At 42.4% G+C, this 10578-nt stretch overlaps 2 pseudogenes; both read left to right on the top strand.

The window, feature by feature from the left end:
• Positions 1-3920: 3920 nt before the first annotated feature.
• On the top strand, positions 3921-4859 carry LOC128102560 (olfactory receptor 50-like; annotated as a pseudogene).
• A 1071-nt stretch (positions 4860-5930) lies between these two features.
• LOC128102559 (forkhead box protein I3-like) lies at positions 5931-7041 on the top strand (annotated as a pseudogene).
• The last annotated feature ends 3537 nt before the right edge of the window (positions 7042-10578 follow it).

Genomic DNA, 10578 nt, shown 5'->3' with positions numbered 1-10578 from the left:
ATATTCTATAAATGATTTTTAAGAGACAAAATCCACAAATAGAAGAGTAATAATAGTAACAAAAATTTGGGTGTTGGTAGCCAGATGGACCAGTGAGCCTGAATATTTCCATCATCGAGACTAAATTTTAGAAACTTTCCCCTGCTGTAGACCTCTGAACTCCTCTGTGTTTATTTTAACGTGAAAAAAAGTTAAACATCAGAAATTTAATTTGGGCCTGGAAAGATTGCTCAGTGGTTAAGAGCACTTGATTCTCTTACAGAGGACCCAGATTTAATTCCCAACACCTGTATGGTGTCTTACAACATCCTCTAACTCTGGAGCAAGGGATCCAATGCCCTCTTCTGACCTCTCTGTGCCCCTGCATATACACGGTGAACATATATACACATATGCACATACACATAAAAACCAGCTTGCTTGTGTTCGTCCACAGTCTCTGGTTCTTATGGACACAATAGGGCAATTACATACAAGCTGACAGTGGTTGCAGCATCATGTACAAGACCTATAGAAACTGAAGCCAGACACAACCCAGCACTGAGGTGGGTGTGAGCGTGAAGTCTCACTTGGAGCTGTTAGGAATTGATAGCTTCCAGAAGATTTGTTTTCTTCAAGGATGTGGCCCCTGGTAGATTCAACACTCCAGTGGATGGTCACACACCTAAGAGCATATAGGAACACCAATGAGACATGAGGGGCTTAAAAAAATTGAGGGCATAAAGTTGTGTGGGTATGAAATAGGGGGGTGAATCTGGGATAAAATGGGGGAGAGGACTAAAGATACAGTATATAAAATTCTCAAGAATTAATACTTAAAAACAGCTACTGAGCATGGTAGTGTTTGCCTATAGTCCCAGCACTGGGGAGGCGGAGACAGTGTCTCTTGGGTTAGCTGACCAACCAATCTAGCCAACCAGTTAGCTCCAGTTTCAATGAGAGACCGGTCTCAAAAAAATTGCTGAGGAAGCAGCTGAGGAAGACATCCCTACATTGGACTCTGGCCTCCATACACATGTATATGCATTGTATGTACTCACTCACACCCCCACATGTATACTCCCCCCACCACAAAATGTCATTAAGTGCAAAATCAAGAGACTTTGGTTATCACTCTTAACCTTCAGTTTGGTTCATTATGTACTCTGAATTACATTTTCCTTGAGGGAACAGAAAAGCAAAATTCTTCATGAGCCACTAAGTTCCTGATGGTTATTTTATCATTAATAGTGTGTGAGTTCTCCAAAGGCAAACCCTTATGTCTTCTTCAACAGGCAGCTCCACTCCCAGAGGGGACCCAGGCAATTAAGCAATTGTATCCCACTTTCTCTAATTTGAGCTGAGTATGGGTGTATTGCCCCCTGGGTCCTCTTGAAGATTTAAAAAATTATAATTCATGCCAATTTTTCAGTTGTTCTGACCCAAAGTACGTTGATATATCTATCTTGCTTGGCTGTGAGTTTATAATTCTGTTGCCTGCTGAAGTGTGATATGGAGTCCTTAGAGATTCCATCTGTTTTACCACCCTCTATGTTATCTTGAAACAAATGGAAGAATTTTACCATTTTTTAATTGAAGGTATCTGTTCTCATCACCTAAGACATCATTTGAAAGCAGATATAGAGACACATGTTGAGTAATAATTGAAGTGTCTGTGTGTTTGTATATAAACACAGTGTGTTATTAACTGTGAATTCTATGTCTAATATAGTATGCCAATAATTCCAGGTGGAAATTTGCCTTGAACAGGCTATCCAAGTTTTGAAATGATAGCATAAAACCAAATCTACATAAAATAATTTCATTCAAGCTGATCCTGTATCTACTTCTTGAGAAGAGAGTGGGAAATATTTTTTTTTTTTGCTTGTCTTTAACTCTCAGTAGGTTTTGGTGGATTTTCTTCCAAATTTACCCCACACCCCTTCAATTTCACTCATTTTTTACTGCCACAATCCAAGCATAAGTGGGTGTTGTCTAAATTATTGAAGCAACTGCGGATTCTGGTGGACAATACTGCTTTATAATTTGCTCTCACATCAGCAGGCAGCAGGTCATTTAGAAATGTGGTTTCTTCTTTTGTTAAGCACTTTCTTGGGTACACCAATAGTTCCCACTGCTCTGAGACTGGAACTAGAATGTTCTAGTAAACTGGAAAGGACTTCTATAATCTAGTTTCTCAGTAATCCTGCAACCTGATACATGTCCAGGCTGCACATAAGAGCAAACTGTCTGTTCTTCATGTGCCCTGACCCCACTGTCACCAGACCCTGCACTAGAGTGCCCATCTGCATAGTTTTAAAAAGGCAGGCTTGTGTATTAGGACTCCTTTCTAAAGAACATTTAGAGCTCAATGTCCTCAACACTTTAGCCTCTGTAATTGATAAAATCATGAAACTATACCCCTTTTGAGTCCATTTCTAGGGATTCATAAAACATATATAAATGTTCAAAAGAGAACTAATCAGCATTTTCATTATAATAAAATGTTTATTGTTAACATGGTAGTGGGTAGAATAACTATATGTACAACCCAGGTAAGGGTATCACATTAAAAATTAACATATTAGGTTGAAAAAGTAGAAATTTTAAAGGAGATTTTATTCATTCAAGGTATGAAAATTTGTAGAGCAATATAAATTTTATCTCCAAAAATGAATGGTGAGCCATAATATAAGACATTGTAGTCCTCAAACAAAGCATTCAAATTGAATAAATCTTTGCAGATAATTAAATATGGATTTGTTTATTCTTTCAATTATTTGTATTACATATATTCAGTGTGTGTGCATGCACATATGTGTGTGTGTTTGTGTGTGTCTCTGTGTGTGTGTGAATGCCATGATGACTTGCATGTGGAGGTCATAGGACAACTTGTGATAGTCACTTCTCACTTCTACCGTGTGGGTCCAGGGGATAGGATCCCATGTAGATTGACAGGGAGCAGTGAGCAATCTCATAGCTCTGAATTCTACTTTTAAATTGACACTTTTTAATGTTCACTTTATTACATTGAGACCATTTTCATGGGTGGTTCTAAGACCAAAAGGCATGGAGGATAAACAAAGAAGTTATCATTGAGAAATATTTAAAAAAATGCTAGAAATATGAATTAGAAAAAAATCAGTTAAAAACACCATCATAAACATTTAGATTAGAAATAATGAAAAGAAGCAATGTTTCTGTTATGAGATATATATATCAAGTACTTACTCCATTTCCTCACAGATCCTGTATTTGACTAGAAAGGCCAAGAATTTCTAAGGACTTGAAAAAGAATGGTATGACTGAGTTGAGGAAATACACCACAAAGGAATTTGAAAGAAAAACAGTCTTTTCCTCTGCTTTCCATGAAGGATAAAGGAATTCTGAAATGATTGGATGTGAAACCATATTTGTAAAGAACTGGCACCATATTACATGTGATGCCAGTCAATATTTTAGGTTCATTCCCCAAGCCTCTTACATAGACATTCATGCACTCTCCACTAGATCTCTAATTCCTCGTATGGTAAAGTATCAAAAGAATCCAGTGTGGGTCCATTCATTTTGGTCCAACTCTTGAAAATGAGGCATTGGCTAATGTGTGGTTTTTGAGGCATGCTTAAGGTGGACAGATGGTTGCAGAACATGTACTTTTTAAAATTTACTTCTTACTCACTTGGCCATACAGTCTAATTACCTCATCTCAGATTTCTACCATGAACTCCCAAAACAGTGCTTCCCAGATTCTCTATCAGATGTTGGGTTGGTGTCCCTTGAGCAGATCATCACTACCTTGTTAGTAGTGCCAAAAGCTGCTGGTTTGGGGTGAAACGAACAAACTAACTGGCTGAAAAATGGTAGAGTTTTTGTTACATAATAGCTGTAGACACTTCCTTTTCCCATTTCTATCTCATTTTTCATTTCCAGAAAAAGAGAAAATGAGTTGCATCGGAAGGAATAATCAGAGTGTCACATCTGAGTTCATCCTCCTGGGGCTCCCCATCCGGCCAGAGGACCCTCTTCCTGGCACAGTGCTGGGGAACCTGCTCATCATCCTGCTCATCAGGCTGGACTCTCACCTCCACACCCCCATGTACTTCTTCCTCAGCCACTTGGCCTTCATTGACATCTCTTTCTTATCAGTCACAGCTCCAGAAATGCTCATGAATATTCTGACACACAGTCAGTCCATCTCATATGTTGGGTGTGTTTCCCAGATGTATTTTCCTTATCTTTTGAGGATCTTGACAGCTTCCTTCTCACCTCCATGGCCTGTGACAGGTATGTGGCCATCTGCCACAATCTGCACTGCACTGCACCACCATCATGAGTCAGAGCCTCTGTGTCCTGCTAGTAGTTGTGTCCTGGGTCTTGTCCTTTGCCTGTACCCTGTGCACACCCTTCTGCTTGTCTCTCTCTTTCTGTGGGAACAATACTCTGCCCCACTTCTTCTGTGATGTCTCTGCCCTGCTTAAGCTGTCTAGCTCAGACATCACCATCAAGGAGTTGGTTTTCTTCACTGTGGTAGTGATGATCATAACTGTGCCATTGATATGCATTCTGGTCTCTTATGGCCACATTGGAGCCACCATCCTAGGAATTCCCTCCATTAAGGGAATTGGCAAGGCCTTGTCCACATGAGGCTCTTACCTCTGTGTTGTTTCTTTGTACTATGGAGCTATTACTGGGTTATATTTTTTCCCTCTTCCAATAACACTAATGATATGGATGTCATTGTGGTTGTGATGTACACTGTGGTCACATCCATGCTGAATCCCTTTATCTACAGTCTGAGGAATCGGAATATGAAAGGAGCCATGAGAAATATCCTCAGCAGGAGGTGTGTTCACAGTAATGGGCATGATCTTTCCTACTGACTTACATAGGCCTCTCACTCCCACCCGTATGTCTTTCCATTTCTGAATTGCTGCAGTTGGTGCCTCTTGAAAAGGCTTCTTTTTGCAGTCTGCATTTTTCAGCCAGAGTAGTTTTCTTCCTGTATAATTGTCAGTCTTCAAAGTCTTGGGGGAAGTTTTTCTGAACACACCTGTACATTTTCTCTTTGCCTAGTATTCATGTTTTACAGACATTTAAAATTCCTCATATGACCCAGGTTTTTGCTCCTTTTTCTTAGATAGGTTTATAACCTCTTATAACAAAGACTTTTCTCTTTCTCATGGTAGCAATAAGTGTCCTCTGCAAGGCTTACTGTTTTATTTTTATATTTAATTTTATAATAGACTTGGAAATGAAAGTATAGCTTTTTCAAAGCTTTTTTTTTTTTAATTTTTTTTATGTGTAGGAGTGCTTTGCTTCCCTGCATATAAGTACATGACACACATGCCTGGTCAGAAGAGACATTGGGTCCCCTGGAATTGGAGTTAAAAATGGTTGTGAACTGCTCTGTGGGGGCTGGAAATGCAACTTGGGTCTCTGGAAGAGCAGGCAGTGCTCTTAACTACTGATCCATCTCTCCAGGCCCATTTTTTTGTTTTTAATTCCTTTATTACTTATCAAACACATAAAACAGTAACCATTTGCAGGGTTCCAAGTAATGTTTGTATAAATACATACAATTTGGGGTGCTCAAATCAGAGGAAGTGTGGTTCCTCAAACGCTTATTATTTCTTTGAGGTGAAAAATACTCAAAATCTCTCCCGTTAAAATATACAGTATATTATCACTGTCTTTATCACACTGTTTAGCAATAGAACATAGGAACCTATTTCCTCTGTAACTAGCATCTGTTGACCACCATTTTCCTATTTATACGCCTTCTGTTCTCCCAAGTTGTAATTTCCTCTTCATTACAAAAAAACATTATTGCCGGCTCCCCAGCGCTCCAGGTCGGTACTCACAGCCAAGGCCCGGGAGGGCCTTTAGGTTGGTCCTCCAAGGGATGCTCTCTCCGAGGCGCCTAGGCCAGCCCGATTCGCCGAAAAGCCGACATGGCCCTGTACTGCAGCGAAAGCTTAGTACACTCACAGCCCGCCGCCGTCCCCCCGCCCCCCCCCCCCCCCCCCCCCAGCCAAGTGCGCCCTCGACCTCCAGGGCGCCCTACGGGTTGTCCGATTACACCGCACCGCCCGCCTTCCTGTACTCAACGGGCCGGCGTGGGCGGCCCGGCCTCCGCTGCGGGCTACCTGGTCCCTCCGCGCCCCCCCCCCCCCCCCCCCCCCCCCCCCCCGCAGCTCCCGGGCCATTCCTGCAGCCCTTGGCAGCTCCGGGCGAGCTGGGCTGTCTGTCGACAGCTAGCCGTGAGGACCTGATGAAGATGGTACAGCCGCCCTAGGCGCTCATCGCCAAGGCCATCCAGAGCGCTCCAGAGCGCAAGCTCACCCTCAGCCACATCTACCAGTTCCTTGCACAACCTATCAATCAATGACTGCTTCAAGAAGGTGCCCTGCGACGAGGAAGACCCAGGAAAAGGCAATTACTGGACTCTAGATCCAAACTGTGAAAAAATGTTCGACAATGGAAACTTCCGTCGGAAGTGAAAGCGCCGTTCTGAGGCCAACAGCAACCTCACTGCAGCTTCAGGAACATTAAAATCAGAAGGGCTACCCTCAAGACTAAGAGTGAGTGGGAAGCTAGAAGGAGACAGCCCCTCCTCTGCGATGAGACCATCTCAGTCACCAGAGTCTCCAGAGGGCACCAAGAGTACCTTCCTCCTCTCCTGGAGCATCCATCCTGTGCCTCAACACTTTCTTCAGCAGCCTTAACACTTTAAGTGTAAACCCCAGCAACACGAACGTGAGCACCCAGCGAGCCATCCCAGGCAATCGCCGCCACCTAGGTGGCACCCAGCTGCCCTCCAGCACGTTCCGCAACACCTCCACCCCAGACAGCTCTCCAGACTCCGTGCAGCTGAGCACGGTGGGTGGAAGCAACCACCTGTCTTCTTCCTACTACAGCCCATTCCCTGGCAGCAGCAGTGGGGACCAGAGCAGCCCCTTCAGCAGCCTTTTCTACAACTTCAGCATGGTCAACAGCCTCATCTATCCCCAGGATGGCTCTGATATGTTAGCAGAGCTCCTCAGACTTCAAATGTACACTTGAGATCCGTTTTGAATGTAGGCTCAGTTCAGGAAGTCTGGGGTAGGACTGAGCTTCATTGATTTCTGTGAGCTCCTGAATGATCCTACATTCCACTGATTATGCTCACAGTAACCAGAGTAGTTCTTAGACTCCAACACGCTTTTCTAGGTTTCTCTGGCTGTATGCCTCTCCGAAGATAAAAGGCACCTTACTCAGTAGGTAGAACTCTGTGAGAACTGCATCTATTTTATTATTCACTTGTTTATCAGAACAGCAAGCTCAAATGTATACAGGCAGCTTGGTGGGAAAAAGGCCATTGAATTTATGGGTGGAAAAACTAAAGCCATTGGCAGCTGGAAGCACAGGGGATTTACCACCTGGTCATTTCTTTCATGATAGCATTCTGATTTTTCAAGGAAAGCCAGATAATCTGGATTTTTTTTAAATAAGAAAATTCCAATTCCTTTGCCTCCTGTTGTATCTAGCAAATGCCACAAACCCTTTCTGATTCCAGCTCACAAGTTACCTCTGTTTGGAAATGGTAGGTGCTTATTGCAGAGATGCTTTGTGTCAAATGTTGTTCTGTAGATCTGGAATGTCAACTCAGTCACTTCTCTGCACAGTAAGTCCCTCATGTTTTAAGATGCTAGGTCTCTGAAGCCATCAAAAGTACGAAATTCTGTGTGGGAGATAGGTATGACTATCTTTCTGAGATGTTGGATAACATACCAAGGTCACACATGGGAAATAATTGGTTCTTAAACATGTCAGCCTCATGATAGACAAAGTATCCATGGGATAAGGTCTGGAGACCATTGTTTTACTTCCTCGTGGTTAATCTGGCATCCTGCCCCTTTTAGCTTGTGTCCTAGGTATTTATTTCATTGACAGTGAAATCTTTTTTTTTTCTGTTTTTAACATTTATTTTTTAATATTATACTTAATTTAATTTTACATATCAGTCACAGATTCCCCTGTCCTCCCTCCTCCCATACCCCTCCCCCAATCCATCCCCCATTCCCACCTACTCCAAGGCAAGGTCTCCTCTGGGGATTCAGCTCAGTCTGGTAGATTCAGTTGAGACAGGTCCAGTCCCCTCCTCCCTTCACCTAGGCTGAGCAAAGGGTCCCTGCATAGGCCCTAGGTTCCAAAAAGCCAGCTCATGCACTAAGGACAGGTCCTGATCCTACTGCCTGGGGGCCTCCTAAATAGTTCAAGCTAATCTACTGTCTCACTTATCCAGAGGGCCTGCTCCAGTTCCATGGGGGCTCCTCAGCTATTGGTTCATAGTTCATGTGTTTCCACTAGTTTGGCTATTTGTCCTTGTGCTTTTTCCAATTATGGTCTCAATATCTCTTGCTCATATAATCCCTCCTCCCTTTTGCCGACTGGACTCCTGGAGCTCCACCTGGGGCCTGGGCATGGATCTCTGCATCTGCTTCCATCAGTCACTGGATGAGAGTTCTATCACGACAGTTGGGGTGTTCAGCCATACGATCACCAGAGTAAGTCAGTTTGGGCTTTCTCTCGACCATTGCCAGTAGCCTACTGTGGAGGTATCTTTGTGGATTTCTGGGGACCTCTCTAGCACCTTGCTTCTTCCTATTCCCATTGGGGTCTTCATTTATCATGGTATCTCTTTCCTTGTTCTCCCTCTCTGTTCTTGATCCAGCTGGGACCTCCCGCTCCCCTAAGCTCTCTTTCCCCGAACCCTTGGCCTTCATTACCCCACTCACATCAAGTTTGCTCATGTAGATCTCATCCATTTCTCTGTTATTGGACAATCCCTGTGTCTTTCTTAGGTATTCTTTACTAGGTAGCCTCCCTGGAGTTGTGAGTAGCAGTCTAGTCATCCTTTCCTTTACATCTAGTATCTACCTATGAGTAGGTACATACCATGTTTGTCTTTCTGAGTCTGGGTTACCTCACTCAGGATGATTTTTTTCTAAATCCATCCATTTGTCTGCAAACCTCATGATGTCATTGTTTTTCTCTGCTGTGTATATGTACCACATTTTATTTATCCATTCTTCAGTTGAAAGGCATCTAGGTTGTTTCCAGGTTCTGACTATTACAAATAATGCTGCTATGAACATAGCTGAGCATGTGCCTTTGTGGTATGTTTGAGCATTCCTTGGGTATATGCCCAAGAGTCTTGGGGGAGATTGATTCCCAATTTTCTAAGAAAGGGCCATATTGATTTCCAAAGTGGCTGTACAAGTTTGCATTCCCACCAACAGTGTAGGAGTGTTCCCTTTGCTCCACATTCTCTCCAGCATAAGCTGTCTTCAGTGTTTTTGATCTTAGCCATTCTGACGGGTGTAAGATGGTATCTCAGAATCATTTTGATTTGCATTTCCCTGATGATTAGGGATGTTGAGCAATTCCTTAAATGTCTTTCAGCCATTTGAACTTCCTCTGTTGAGAATTCTCTGTATAGCTCTGTAGCCCATTTCTTAATTGGGCATTTTGATGTCTAATTTCTTGAGTTCTTTATATATTCTGGATATAAGCCCTCTATCAGATGTGGGGTTGGTGAAGATCTTTTCCCATTCTGTAGGCTGTCACTTTGTCTTGTTGACCATGTCCTTTGCTCTATGAAAGCTTCTCAGGTGGTCCCATTGATTAATTGTTTCTCTCAGTGTCTGTGCTACTGGTGTTATATTTAGGAAGTGATCTCTGGTGCCAATGCATTCAAGACTACTTCCTACTTTCTCTTCTATCAGGTTCAGAGTAACTGGATTTATGTTGAGGTCTTTGATCCACTGAGACTTAAGTATTGTGCATGGTGACAGATATGGATCTATTTGCAGCCTTCTACATGTTGACATCCAGTTATGCCAGCACCATTTGTTGAAGATGCTTTCTTTTTTCCATTGTACAGTTTTGGCTTCTTTGTCAAATATTATATGTTCATAGGTGTACGGATTAATGTCAGGGTCTTCAATTCGATTCCATTGGTCCACATGTCGGTTTTTATGCCAGTACCAAGCTGTTTTTATTACTATAGCTCTATAGTAGAGCTTGAGGTCAGGGATCATGATGCCTCCAGAGGTTGTTTTATTATACAGGATTCTTTTGGCTATCCTGGGTTTTTTGTTTTTCCATATGAAGGTGAGTATTATTCTTTCCAGGTCTGTGAAGGGTTGTGTTGGGATTTTGATGGGGATTGCATTGAATCTGTAGATTGCTTTTGATAAGATTGCCATTTTTACTATATTAATCCTGCCTATCCATGAGCATGGGAGATCTTTCCATTTTCTGACTTCTTCTTCAATTTCTTTTTTCAGGGACTTAAAGTTCTTATCATACAGGTCCTTTGCTTGCTTAGTTAGAGTTACCCCAAGGTGGTATTTTATATCATTTGTGGCTATTGTAAAGGGTGATGTATCTCTGATTTCCTTCTCAGCCTGTTTGTCAATTGTATATAGGAGGGCTACTGATTTTTTTGAGTTAATCTTGTATCCTGCTACATTGCTGAAGGTGTTTATAAGCTGTATGAGTTCCTTGGTTGAATTTTTGGGGACACTTATGTATACTATCATGTCATCTGCAAAT

The sequence above is a fragment of the Peromyscus californicus genome, unplaced genomic scaffold, assembly GCF_007827085.1.
Source record: "Peromyscus californicus insignis strain IS unplaced genomic scaffold, ASM782708v3 Scaffold_7__1_contigs__length_154581171, whole genome shotgun sequence".
Lineage (NCBI taxonomy): Eukaryota > Metazoa > Chordata > Mammalia > Rodentia > Cricetidae > Peromyscus > Peromyscus californicus.
Note: the sequence above shows the minus strand (reverse complement) of the source record. Positions and strands in the feature narration are given on the sequence as shown.